General features: G+C 43.2%; 1 protein-coding gene across 1 annotated transcript in view; it reads right to left on the bottom strand.

Moving 5' to 3' along the window:
- The window catches only part of HGSNAT (heparan-alpha-glucosaminide N-acetyltransferase), a gene marked incomplete in the record, with an annotated part of 974112 nt that overhangs the window by 709034 nt on the left and 251384 nt on the right, over positions 1 to 13694 (bottom strand).

Below are 13694 nucleotides of genomic sequence, written 5' to 3' on the forward strand. Positions count from 1 at the left end.
TGAGCAGGTCCCCTAATGTGGGATTTGGACCAAATCCAGACCTCCAGGAGCCCCTTGGAGGGGGAAGGAGGGTGGGATATAATGAATGAAGATGAACACAGACGGAACGTTATGGTAAGAACATAACTTCTTTATCTGATGTTGTTAATCTTCATTCATTCCTTACTGATGGGACAGAGTCCCTAGCTACTTAATGTCTTGGGAGGCCCTTATGAAAAGATGTTCCGGAGTACTACTGAACCAAAGGATGCACTCCCTCTGGAGACCAAATCCAACTTGTAATGAATGATAAGGGTATGAGGGGTAGCCCAAGTTGCAGCTGCACTGATCTCATCCATTGAAGCCCTTGCGTGAAAAGCTACAGAAGTCGACACTGATCTGTTGGAGTGTGCTTTGACTTTGCTCATTGGTGGAATTTGATTATGTTGGTAGACAAAACATATACAATTTCTCAACCACTTAGAGATGGTCAGAGTTGCCCAATTTAGGACCTGAATAGGAAATAACTGGTCTGATTTAGTTCTGTCCATATAAAATCGTAACTGTCTATGTACATCCAGCAAATGAAGGCAGTATTCTTCTTTGAGTAGTTTGGGAAAAAAGACCGGTAGGTCAATGGTCTGGTTAATTGTCAATGCTAAACTAATTTTGGGCAGGAAGGAAGGGTTAGTCCGGAGTGATAATCTGTCCTTATGAAAGACGATGTAAGGGCGCTTTATGCACAAGGCCTGAAGCTTGGACATGTGTCTTGCTGAGGTGATGGCTACTAAAAATAGGGATTTCCGGGATAAGAACTTTATATCGCAAGTGTCAGCAGATTCGAAAGGTAATAGTGTCAGGGACTGCAGTACTAGTTTTAAACTCCAAGGTATGAGCAGTTCTTTGAAGGGTGGTCTGATAACCCTTTTCAAGAAGATTGTACAGAGACGATGGGAAATTAAGGATGAGTCTTGGAATCCATTAAGGAAGTTTGAGATAGCAGCCAAATGTACTCTAATGGTGGAGGCTGCTGCTCCTGAATGAAGAAGACCTGACAAATAATCCAAAGCCATACTAACAGGAGCTGAGCAAGGGTCTAATTCTCTCTGTCGGGACCAAATAATGAAGCTCTTCCACTTGCTAAGACAGATTCCCCTGGTGGGTGGTTTATGTGAAGCCAGAAGAATGTTACTTACCTGGGTAAGGTTATTCTGCCTGGCAATTACTGGAAATGGAGAAACCAAGATGTCAGCTTGAGACTGGATATGCCTGAGCGAATTAACCTCTGCAGTTGTGAGATTAATTCCAGAGATGGATCCAGAATCCCTGTGGTTGGCATACTAGGCGAGGCCAAAGGAAGGGAAACCAGATTTGTCGGGGCCAGCAGGGTGCAATGAGGATTACTCTGTTTCTCAGCCGAAGTGCCTTCTTTAGAAATTGTGGGATCAGGGGAAGGGGCGGGAAACCATACAGAAATACTGTGAGCTAATCGTGTATTAGAACGTCCCTCGGGTATCCTCCTGCGGGGGAATTAGGGCAAAGTAGCTGCTGCATTTGTGATTTGCTGGACAGGGCGAACAGGTCGCAGCAAGGCTGGCCCCAGCAGGTAAAGATTTTCGCCGCTACGGTTGAATTGAGTAACCACTTGTGAGGCAGGAGGATACATCTGCTCAGTTTGTCGGCTATCATGCTGGAATTCTTGGGAATGTGCATTGCTATTAGAAAATAGTTGGAAGCTACCACCCATTGCCAAATTCTCATGGCCTCTCAACACAATGGGTAGGACTTGGGTCCTCCTTGTTTGTTGATGTACCAGACCACTGACAGGTTGTTGGACTGGATAGCAATTGTTCTTGATGGGAGGAAAGACTGGAATGTTTGCAACAGTAGAAGCACTGCCCTCAGTTCTAGAACACTGACATGCAGATTGGCCTCCATGGCTGACCAAGTGCCTTGGACCATCTTTCCCGGAAAATGCCCCCCCCCCCCCACCACTCTATCAGGGAAGCATCTGTGGTCACTTTGGCCTTGGGCTGAGATGGGAAGAAAAGGCAACTCCATGGGTCTTTTTCTGGCTTCATCCCCCAAGTTAAATCTTGTTTGCATCACTTTGTTATGTGAATCAGAAAGGACATAGGATGGTGCAAAAGGGACCTCTATGTTAGCAGGAGCCACTAAAGAAGTCTCATGTGTAGCCTCGCTAGGGGAACTATTGTAATTGATGCTGCCATTGATCCTAAAAGTTGAAGGACAGCCCGAGCTGTAACCTTGCCTTGAGACAGTATCACCCAGAGTTGGGACCGCAGTCTTTCTAATCTGTGATACGGCAGGGAGACTAGGCAAGACTGGGTATCGAAAGTTGCTCCCATAAATTCCAAGGTTTGAGAAGGAGTTGATTTGCATTTCTCCCTGTTTATAGAGATTCCTAGGTATTTTTACTAGTTTCAGGGTGCAGTTTAAGGTTGTAACCAAGTAGTCGCTTGGTGGGGGTGGTAAGGACCCAGTCATTAAGTACGGAAATATTCTGAATCCTTGCAGTCTCAAGTGGGCTGTTACCACTACCATGCATTTAGTGAACACTCTGGGGGGTGTAGAGTCTCCAAAGGGCAGCTCCAGAAATTGCTAAGGATTGGCTCCCAGCCGGAAGCAAAGAAATCTGGAGCATTTGTCCATTTTTATGTGGGAATACGCATCCTGATCTATTGAGCACATCCAAATGTCTTTCTCCAGGAAGGATAGGATAGAGTGAACTGTGACCATCCAGAATTTTGTTTGGTTGACAAATTTGTTCAGAATGCTGAGATCCAAAATTGGTCTCCAGTCCCCTGTCTTTTTTGGAACTAAAAAGAACCTCGAGTAAAATCTGGATCCTATTTGGTCTGGTGGGACTGTTTGGATGACTCTTTTTTGAGACAGCTTTCTTATCTCTTGAGCTGCGGCTTCCCTTTAACTGGGTGGAATGCCAGGAATTTGTCTTGATGGCTTTGGGCAAATGCTGAAAGGTATGTGATCACCTCTGGCTATAATATTCTGTACCCAAGAATCTGTGGTTACTGCTTGCCAGGCAAGGTGGTGCAAAGAGAAACATCCCTCGACTGCTTCCAGAGGAAAGCAATCGGGTCGCTCTTCAGGAGTGCTGGTGGTGCTGTCCAGAGAAAGAATTTCTGGATCCCTGTTAACGCGGACCCCCTCTGCCTCTGTAGGGGTGTCTTCCTGATGAGTTTACCCCCTGTGCCCCGGGGAGTAAACTCGCCACAAGTGACACTGAAAGGACCCTGGGATTTCTTGTGCCACATCTTTCCACTCCTCTGATTCCTAGAGTAGGATAGTTGAGGGGTGGAAAAATGTATGCTCACAGCAGACAGGGTCTTGCCATCCTTTTCACAACTGGCTAACGTGTCTTTCACTTTTTGGCCAAAAAGGGAAGAAGCTTCCACTGCAGCATTAAGAAAGAAAGACTTAAAAGGGTCCACAAAGTCAGAAAGGTGCATCCAGGCATGACGTCTCATGAAAACGCCTGAACCTGCAGCTCTATCCACTCCTTCGGTAGCGTGAGGGATTAACCACATGGACAAGTTGGATATAGATTCCAGGGTCGCAAGCTGCAAGGCAACTTTGCCCCATACCTAGTCAGAAACTGCTTCTGCTGAGGTTCCGGAGAGTTACGAGATTAGGTCTCTATGAAGCCTAGTAAAATGTGCCAAGTAATTTAAGGACCGAATGGCAAAGGTCTAAGAGGCAAACACCCAACTCCCCAACCGGTCCACTGCCCGAGACTCCCAATTTGGGGGCTGGACAGACTCTCCTCGGCGAGCTCTTTCCTAGTGGCCGCTGTTGCCAACACCATAGCATCTACTAGTAGGCCAAATCAAACCAAGATACATCTCACAGCCAAAGTCCTCCAATACGAAAAATACAATTTATTCACAGTAAAAGGTTAAGCGCTTTAATCAATCGACTTCATCAGAACCATGACTACATACAAAACCATTACTTAAATATAAAAACCTTAATCATAATTGGATAACCTAATAACCAATAATTAAAATGATCTGTCCTTAAAGTGGAAATTCCAACTACAAAAAGTAATGTAATGGATAAAAACAATAGCATACTATATGTTGCTTTAAAAATATTCACACAGAATACAATAACGAATGTATATATAAAACCCCTATGTTATACTAAAAATGTTAGCTGTATCAGGAACACCACAAGGACGTACATATTGTGCATGGGTGATCTGAAATAACCCTAACATGAATAATAACACAGTTGTCCCACAAATTGGAATGCTGTTAATAATAAAGCTGTTGGTACATAATCAAATAAATACAAATACATTATAATTTATAAGACCTAAATTTCAGCTCTGATTTAATGCTAACATGATCATTAAGCCCAGGTGGAACAGTAGCATTTAACTCTAACTGCCATCTAGCTTCAGCCCTAAGGAGTTGATTGGTCCAATCACCCCCTCTGATATCTTTACCTATTACTTCCAAAATACCGAACTGAAAAAAGTGTTCAGGAAAAGATTTAATATGCTTAAATAATGCATTCTTTTCATCATGTTTAGAAATATTGTATAGGTGCTCATAAATTCTTCTACATAGCTTCCTTTCCGTCTTTCCCACATAATAATGCTGGCATGACTGGCATATTGCCAGGTACACAACTCCAGATGTATTACATGTTCTTATCCTAAACCTGACTTCAATATTATAAGGGCTCAAAACTACCGAAGGGGTACAAATAATGTGTTTGCAATACTCACAGGCACCACACTTTGTAGTCCCCCTATTATTAACTTTCTTTATCTGTCCATGGTTCTCAAATAGACTTTTTAAATTCCTGTTTACCCTATAGGTGAAAGAGGGTTTGTTACCAACACATGTCCATAAGTCCTGATTACACTTAAACATATTCCAATTATTGCTAATAGTATTTTTAACAAAAGCTGAAGTTTCTCCCTCGATCAACACCATAGATTTTGTATAATCTACCCTATTATTATTTGCTACTACAGGGGTAGTGTCAGTGGTACCGAGTAGTGGTTTAAATCTGGAACCCCATTCATTAACCACTTGTTCCTTAATAACTTTTACAAACTTTAAAGGATAACCCCTTGCTCTAAACATATCCATCAATTTATCTGTTTCAAAAATAACAGAATTAATGTCAGAACACATTCTTACTACTCAAACCATTTGGCCCTTCACAATATTTCTCTTAAAATAATAGGGATGACAACTAGAAAAAGCCAAATAGTCATTAGAAAATGTCAGTTTTCTATATATGCAAGACTGAAAACACCCCTTATCTAAATCTTTGTACAAGAATACATCTAAATAATTGATATTAGAAAGTCCGAAGGAACCAGTAAATTTGAAATACTCACATTTATCATTTTAAAAATCCATAAATAGTTCGTGATAACCATCTTTCTTCCATAAAATAAATCATCTAAGAATCTAAGATAAACCAACCATTTATCTGAAAAATTACTCAGAAAAATAAAATTACTTTCCCACTTATACATAACCAAGTTAGCAAAAAGAGGGGCACAGCTATTTCCCATGGCTACTCCAACAACTTGCCTAAAAAATTCCCCTTCAAACATAAAGAAATTGTTTTTTAAAATGATTTCCATCAAAACCATAATGAAATTAATCATAGTGTTACATTTGTTAACCGGGAGAGTCCGACTGGATACAAGTCCATTTTCAGCGGAGGCCCGGGGAGAAAAGCTCCAGGTACATAACAGACATATGAACATTGTTAATGCAAAAAAGGAAGATAGTTGAGTTCTAAATACAATATAAAGATACATCACATCTTGGGAAAAAAATAACAGCAGCATATATAAAAAAAACATAGGTCAGTTACAAAGGCGAGGCGCCTTGTTAAAAAGCGGTTAAGGATAGTGAGGTAAGAGAATGGTAAATGATAGTGGTTAATCAGGTTTGGAACAGGGACATTGCCAGAGAGTATTGAGATGGGGTTTAAGCTTTTTTTTGAATTGTAGGAGTGAAGGTTCTGAGGTGAGCATGGTCGGTAGGGAGTTCCACATTTTACCTACAAAGTTTGAGAATAGAGAATCCCCAGCAGAATTATTGGCTTTGGTAGTTTGAGCTAAGATCTTATTGGAGGAGCGTAAAGATTGCAGGTTAATATAGGGGTGAATGATGTTTTTCAGAGCTGGTGTTTTCTCTGGGTGATGCAGTATCTGGTGAGCCGAGTTGGTTGAAATGGAGCTGGCTGGAAAACTCTAACCACCCTAGTTGCTTCAAGTTAGTGCAGTGGTGCGTTCTAAAGGTGGAATTTGTGGCAAATCTAGCTATGTGACTGTAACAAGAAGCAAGTTTGTTAAGGGTTGTCTTGTTTAGGTTTGTAAAGAGGGGGGAGGCATAGAAAAGAGTTGATAGTAGGTGTGTGCTGGCAATTGTAATTTTAGCGTGAGGAGTGAGAAAGTGTTTTACTTTATAGAGAGAGCCAAGCTTTTTATTGACGGTTTTGATGGTAAGATTGAAATGGGTGTCAAATTTAAGGGAGTTATCAATGATAACACCTAATAGCTTTGTGTGACCTTCTGGTGATATAGTGATTCCATTGGAGGATGTAATAGAGAAGGTGGTGGGAAGAGTCTTGTTAGTGGGTGAGAAAGTAAGTAGTTTTGTTTTGTTGGGGTTGAGAACTAGTTGACGACTTGAGAACCATTTTTCTATTAGGTTGAAGGTGTCTTAGGTTGAAGCAGTGAGGTCTGCCAGGTTGGAGGCAGTGCTGATGATAGTCGAATCATCTGCATATTGAATGCTTGTGGCATGGGGGGTGATTGTGGGCAGGTCATTAACAAAGATGGTGAAGAGAAGAGGGCCAAGAATAGATCCTTGGGGAACTCCAAGTGTAACAGGTAGACATGTGGATAATTTGTCCTGCCACAGAACAGCCTGTTGCCTATTGGACAGGTTGGATTGGAACCATTTCAGCGTGGAATTGCCGAGTGATAGTTTTTTTAATGTATGGAGGAGTTGAATGTGGTTCACCATATCAAAGGCCTTGGAGAGGTCTAAGAAAAGAGCAGATGATAGTTTATTATTGTTTCTGAAGTTATTGATGGTATTAGAAAAGGATAGTAGGGCTGATGTGGTACTGTGATTTGGCCTGAAGCCATGTTGGGAGTTGGCTAGAATTTTATTTTTGGTGAGGTGTTCCATCAGTTGTTTGTGGACACAGCATATTAAATCTTTTCCTGAACACTTTTTTCAGTTCTGTATTTTGGAAGTAATAGTTAAAGATATCAGAGGGGGTGATTGGACCAATCAACTCCTTAGGGCTGAAGCTAGATGGCAGTTAGAGTTAAATGTTACTGTTCCACCTGGGCTTAATGATCATGTTAGCATTAAATCAGAGCTGAAATTTAGGTCTTATAAATTATAATGTATTTGTATTTATTTGATTATGTACGAACAGCTTTATTATTAACAGCATTCCAATTTGTGGGACAACTGTGTTATTATTCATGTTAGGGTTATTTCAGATCACCCATGCACAATATGTACGTCCTTGTGGTGTTCCTATGATACAGCTAACAGTTTTAGTATAACATAGGGTTTTATATATACATTCGTTATTGTATTCTGTGTGAATATTTTTAAAGCAACATATAGTATGCTATTGTTTTTACCCATTACATTACTTTTTGTAGTTGGAATTTCCACTTTAAGGACAGATCATTTTAATTATTGGTTATTAGGTTATCCAATTATGATTAAGGTTTTTATATTTAAGTAATGGTTTTGTATGTAGTCATGGTTCTGATGAAGTCGATTGATGAAAGCGCTTAACCTTTTACTGTGAATAAATTGTATTTTTTGTATTGGAGGACTTTGGCTGTGAGGTGTATCTTGGTTTGATTTGTTTGGCAGTGTTACACCTGTATTGGCACCCGTTCCTTTTGTTTAGTGTTATCTACTAGTAGGCCTTTGGACCAGTGTGGACTTTCTTCAGGCGGGGACAAAATTTTGTCCGGCCACCGGGAGATTGGTTCAACAGTATCAGAACTCTTCCATGTGCACTGCACGATGAGTTGGACTAGTTAGTCTGCAGGAGAGGTCACCCAAAAATTAGAGGGTTGAGCATGAAAAGCCTGCAAGAATACAGACTCCTCAGAGGAGGGGTTGGTGGACTTCCAGTCTCCCCACTGCTTTAAAATTTCTAGCACGTCTCCAAAGGAGATGTCTTCAGGGGGCAACTGTGGGGACCCCTCCCCTTCATCGAAGTGCATATTTTCGGTGACAGACTCTTCGGGGGACTCCATGCGTTTCCTCTTGCATGATCTTTTACGTGGTACCTCTTCAGCGGGAACTTCTGACGAGGACGCCGAAGAGAGGGGACCCTGCGTTAGGGTAGCTTGAGGCTCTTGTGCTCAGTGTCCCGATGTGGTGGCCCAAGTCAGCTGCAGTTCAGAGGGAGGACATATCTGGTATTCCGATGACAATGGTTTGCCTACAGAGGCAAGGGCCCTCTCCATCTCTTGGAAAGCTGGCCCACCTGAAGAGGGATGGGAGCCCAGAAAAGAGAAGGACAACCTCTGAATTGGGGGTCACACCCCACTCCGACGAGCCTATTCCCAAGGAAGGAGACCCAACAGGACTTGGTACTGCCAAGACTCCCAGAATCACAGTAGATGGTGCCGTAGAAAAAAAAAATCAGCGCCTTACTAGGGGTCAAAGAGCCGGCAGCCCAGTCACAATCCCAAGGATGGCTCGACTCCAGATGAGCCGATGAGCAAAGGTTCGGCTCCAGAACCATGGTGAGGTCCACCTGTGTAACCGAGGTGGGAATCGGAATAGGTGTCGGTGCCGGGTGCTTTGATACCTGCAAGGAGGTCAAAGGCAGAGAATATGTAGGAGTCTGTGGAGAAAAAGTACAGTTTTGTACCTACCATAAATGTAGATGTCCGATAGGTATGCATCTGCAGTCCTAACATATGGGTTGTCCTGCCTCAGGCAGCCCTTCGGTCGGCCGGATTCCAAAGTCTGGGTCTGGCCTCGGCTGATGTCGCACTTCACCCGACGTCATAGCTGCTGTGGTATAAAGGCATTAGCCGACGCCATTTTCCTCAGTGTTTCTTGCCCCAGATGCCAGGTGCCCTCTAGGAAGGCTAAATTTGGATAAATGCAAATAATTCCAAACAGTAGAGAGCAAAAATTATATATATATATATATATATATATATATATATATATATATATATATACACACACACATATATACAAAACAAATACACCATAATAATTTCCCCCAGCTAGCTAAAAGAGGGATAGATACCCTAGGAATACCACAGAGGGGAAGGAGGGTGGGTAATCCTGACTGCAGATGCATACCTATCGGACATCTACATTTATGGTAGGTACAAAACTGTACTATGTCCTTCAAGGATGCATCTGCAGTCCTAACATATGGGTAGAAAACCATAGCCAAACTGGGGGAGGAGGCACTAAGATAAAGATGGTGTAGTCAAGATCCCTTGCAACACAGCAGTTGCAAAACCTTCTCGGGATCTGGAGTATAAAGGGAGGTTATAATGCTTGGCAAATGTATGCACGGAGCTCCAAGTAGCAGCTTCTAAAATGTCTTTGGTAGCCACTCCTCGTAGGAAAGCTGTAGTGGTGGCTGTAGCTCTTGTGGAATGAGGTCTGATATTTTCAGGAGTTGTCTTTCCATGAAAAGAGTAGCAAAATCGGATGCAATTTCCTATCCATTTTGAGATTGCCTGTTTTGAAATCGCTTTTCCTTGCATTCCTGTTGCATATGCTACCAGAAGTTGGTCAGTTTTTCTGTTGGTCTTAGTTCTGTCCAGATAGTAGCGTAATTGTCTGTGCACATCCAAGGTATGTAGCAGTCTTTCCCCTCTGTTCTGTGGGTTGGGGAAGAATGTAGGTAAATGAATCGCTTGGTTCAATGATACTCTGGAGACCACTTTTGGCATAAAGGTAGGGTTGGTTCTCAGAGACACTCTATCCTGATGGAAGATAAGAAAGGGCTGTACTGCCATTAATGCCTGTAATTCAGATACCCTTCTTGCTGAAGTGATTGCTAGCAGGAAAGCAGTTTTCCAAGACAAGAACTGCAAATCTGCTGTTGCTGCTGGTTCAAAAGGGGGAAGCGTCAACTTTTCCAGCACAAAGTTGAGATCCCATGTAGGTAAAGGTGGTTTCCTTGGAGGCTTTACGTTTTTGATTCCTCTCAAGAACTGTCCGAGTAGAGGATGAGAGAAGACAGGAGGATCCATGTTGTATTCTGCTGAGATTGCTGATGCATGAATCTTAATGGAGGAGTAGGACAGGCCATTGTGGAACAGTTCTGCTAAGTATTCCAGGATGTGTGCTATGTTTGCCAATGAGACATTTTCTCCCTTTGCTGCACTCCAAATGAGGTATCTTTTCCATTTGGCTGAATAAGTTTTCCTTGTGGAGGGTCTGCGAGCCTCCAGGATAATGTCCTTAACCCTCTGAGATAAATCTGGGTTATTTTGTTTTATGCAATATTCCAAGCAGCTAGCTGCAGTGTTTTCAAGTTTGGATGTAGGATCTTGTAGTTGTTCTGTGTTAGAAGTAAGGGACATAGAGGTAGAGGCCATGCGTGTGTCCGAGACATGCTTCTCAGTAGCGGGTACCAATGTTGCCTCGGCCAGTCTGGAGCTATCAGGATTACCCTTGGCTGATCCTCTTTGATCTTCAGTAGGACTTTGTACATCAAAGGAAGAGGTGGGAATGCATATGCTGTCAGGTTTTCCAGCTGAAGGAAAGGGAGTCCACCCTCCAAGCAAGTGGGTGGCATGCTCTTGTGCAGAATTTCTTCAATTGGTGGTTGTGTGGGGAGGCGAACAGGTCTATGTCTGGTAGTCCCCATTTCTTTGTTATGGTTTTGAAGATATCTGGATGCAGCATCCATTCGTGAGCATCCGTGGTAGTTCTGCTTAAGGTGTCTGCTAGTGAATTTTCTTTTCCTGGTACAAATCTGGCCTGAAGTTGAATGTTGAGATTCAGGGCCACATTCCACAGGTCCATTGCCATCCAGCATAGAGGATATGAGTGTGTACCTCCCCGTTTGTTGATGTACCACATGACTGTGGTATTGTCCGTCCTTATCAGCAGGTGACCTTGTTGAAGGAATGGTCGGAATGCCTGGATTGCATGTTTCACTGCCAGCATCTCTTTTAGATTTATGTGTAGATTCAGCTGGTCTTGGGTCCATAGGCCTTGTATGCACTTGTCCACCATGTGTGCCCCCCAGCCTAGGTCTGAGGCGTCCGTGGTGATGGTCTGGATTGGATGAGGTTTGTGAAAAGGCAGTCCTCTGTTCAACTGACAGGCCTGAGCCCACCACTGGAATTCTTGCTTCAGGCATGGAAGTATTGGAATCTGGGCTTCTAGACTGTGCTTGTGTTGAGACCATACATTCCTTAGGTACCATTGCAACTTTCTCATATGCAGCCTGGCATGCTGAATCAATATTATGCAGGATGCCATGTAACCCAGGGCTTGCAGGACTTTCCTTGCAGTAAGCTGAGTTTGTGTTGTTAATGTCATGAAATATACTGGTAGTTGCTTTTGTTTTCCTTCTGTGAGAAAAGCCATCTGAGTTGATGTATCCAGTTCTGCACCCAAGAATGTTATCCTTTGGGATGGTACTAGTCTTGATTTTTGCATGTTGACTGTGTATCCCAAGGCTTGCAACAGTTGTATGACCTTTTCCAAATCTTTTGTTAATTTTGCCTTGTTGTCCGCTTGTATTAGGCAGTCGTCCAGGTATGGGTAAATTTGAATTCCCTGAGGCCTGCAATGAGCAATTACTGATGCCAGGCATTTCGTGAATACTCTGGGCGCAGTAGATAAGCCAAAGGGCAATGCTGAGAATTGATAATGCTCTGATCCTGCAAGAAATCTGAGGTGTCTTCTGCAATCTGGTCGTATAGGGACGTGCAGGTATGCCTCCTTGAGATCTAGAGTCACCAGCCAAGACTCCTTGCCCAGCATGGGAAGAAGTTGCTGGAGGGTCAGCATTTTGAATTTTGGAACAATGAGGTATGTGTTCAGAGCGGACAAGTCGAGAATAGGTCTCCATTGATTTTCTTTTCTTGGTACAAGGAAAAGCCTGGAGTAAAATCCTTGGCCTTGTTCCATAGGCGGTACCTTTTGTATAGCTCTCATCCTTAGTAAGTTGTTGACTTGTCTTAGAGAGTCTGTTTTTTGGCTTGGTGGTAGGTTTGGCATTCCTCTCTTTTTTGGTAGAGTGTGGAAGTGAAACCTGTAGCCTTTGTCTATTGTTTGTAAAGTCCATTTGTCTCCTGTAATGTAATGCCAGTTGTTGGAAAATAAAGCTAGTTTTCCGCCCAAGGGTGCTTCCAGTTGTTCCCTGGTAGGCGGAATCAGAGCCAAGTCATTGTGTCTGCCCTGTGGAAGTGGTTGTAGTTGAATCTGTGGCAGTACTTCTCTGGTTGGTAGGTTGCCACTGACGTCCCCTGTAGGCACCCCTGGATTGACCTCTGCCTCTTGGTCATCTATTTCTGCCTCTCTGTGCTCTGGAGGTGTCTGGAAAGGACCAATTCTTCGAAGGCCAATTTCTGCTAAACCTCGGAGGTTGGACCTGTAAGAAATCCTTGACTGTTTGGACGGATTTTGCTTTTTCCTCCACCTTCTTTAGAACCTCCTGTGCAGGGGAGCCAAACAAACTTTGTTTCTCCATAGGAGCATCTAGGAGTTTCGACTTAACATGGTCTGGTAAGGATTGTTCTTTTAACCAGGCATGCCTTCGAATCACTGTTCCAGTCATAGCTGATCTAAAGGAAGCCTCCAGTGCATCATAGCCACATTTTAAGAAATGGTTACTGACCTGCTGAGAGTTATGTATCAAATCCTGAAAGGACTTGCGGTCTATAGGTTCAGGAGAGGACAGTTTTTTACTTAGCTGGTCTAACAAAAATTCCTGGTACTGAATCATGTGAAATTGACAGTTTAAGGCCCTGGCCGAAAGAGTAGCAGAAGTATAAACCTTTTTACCCCATCTCTCAAATGCTCTAGATTCCCTTTCAGAGGGGAGAGGATTTTTGGCAGAAGCAGCTGCCACAGCTTTAGGGCCCTGTGAAATGGTTTCAGGATCTGCAACAGGAGCCTTATACAAATGGTAGTGTGTGTCCGGGACCCTGTAATATCTGTCAGGCTTGGCAGGGGCCGGAGGAAGAGAATCAGGGGCAGTACAGGCATCATTATATGCATCATCAACAACGGTTAGTACTGGAGGAATGGCTAAAGGCCTATGCTGTGGTAAGTGTAAGAAAGTCCTTAGCCTTTTCCTTGAATCTGAAAAATCCTGGCCCTGCCATTGAAAGTGTTCCCTCATAGCATGTAAGGTTTCCCCAAAAGAAAATTCTTCAGGAGGAGAGGCAGAAGGAATGGAGTCTTCTGCATCAGAATCCTCATAAGGAGAATATGGGCCTTCCTGAGGGTCTGAGCTATCTGAGTCATCCGAGGAATAGTCTGTAGAAACAGGTTCCGGGGGTTCAGTCCTAGGCCTCTTATCTGGAGGGGGTTGAGAGGCCCTGTCTGGGTGAGGTTGGGATCCCCTGATCAAAGAAATGAGATCCTCAGCCAGGCTGAGCATTTGAGAACTAGAGGTAGGCCTGTGAGGGAGTTTTAGCAGGTAAGGCC

This window comes from Protopterus annectens, chromosome 17.part0 (genome assembly GCF_019279795.1).
Source record: "Protopterus annectens isolate FY-2018-M chromosome 17.part0, PAN1.0, whole genome shotgun sequence".
Taxonomy (NCBI): Eukaryota; Metazoa; Chordata; order Ceratodontiformes; family Protopteridae; genus Protopterus; species Protopterus annectens.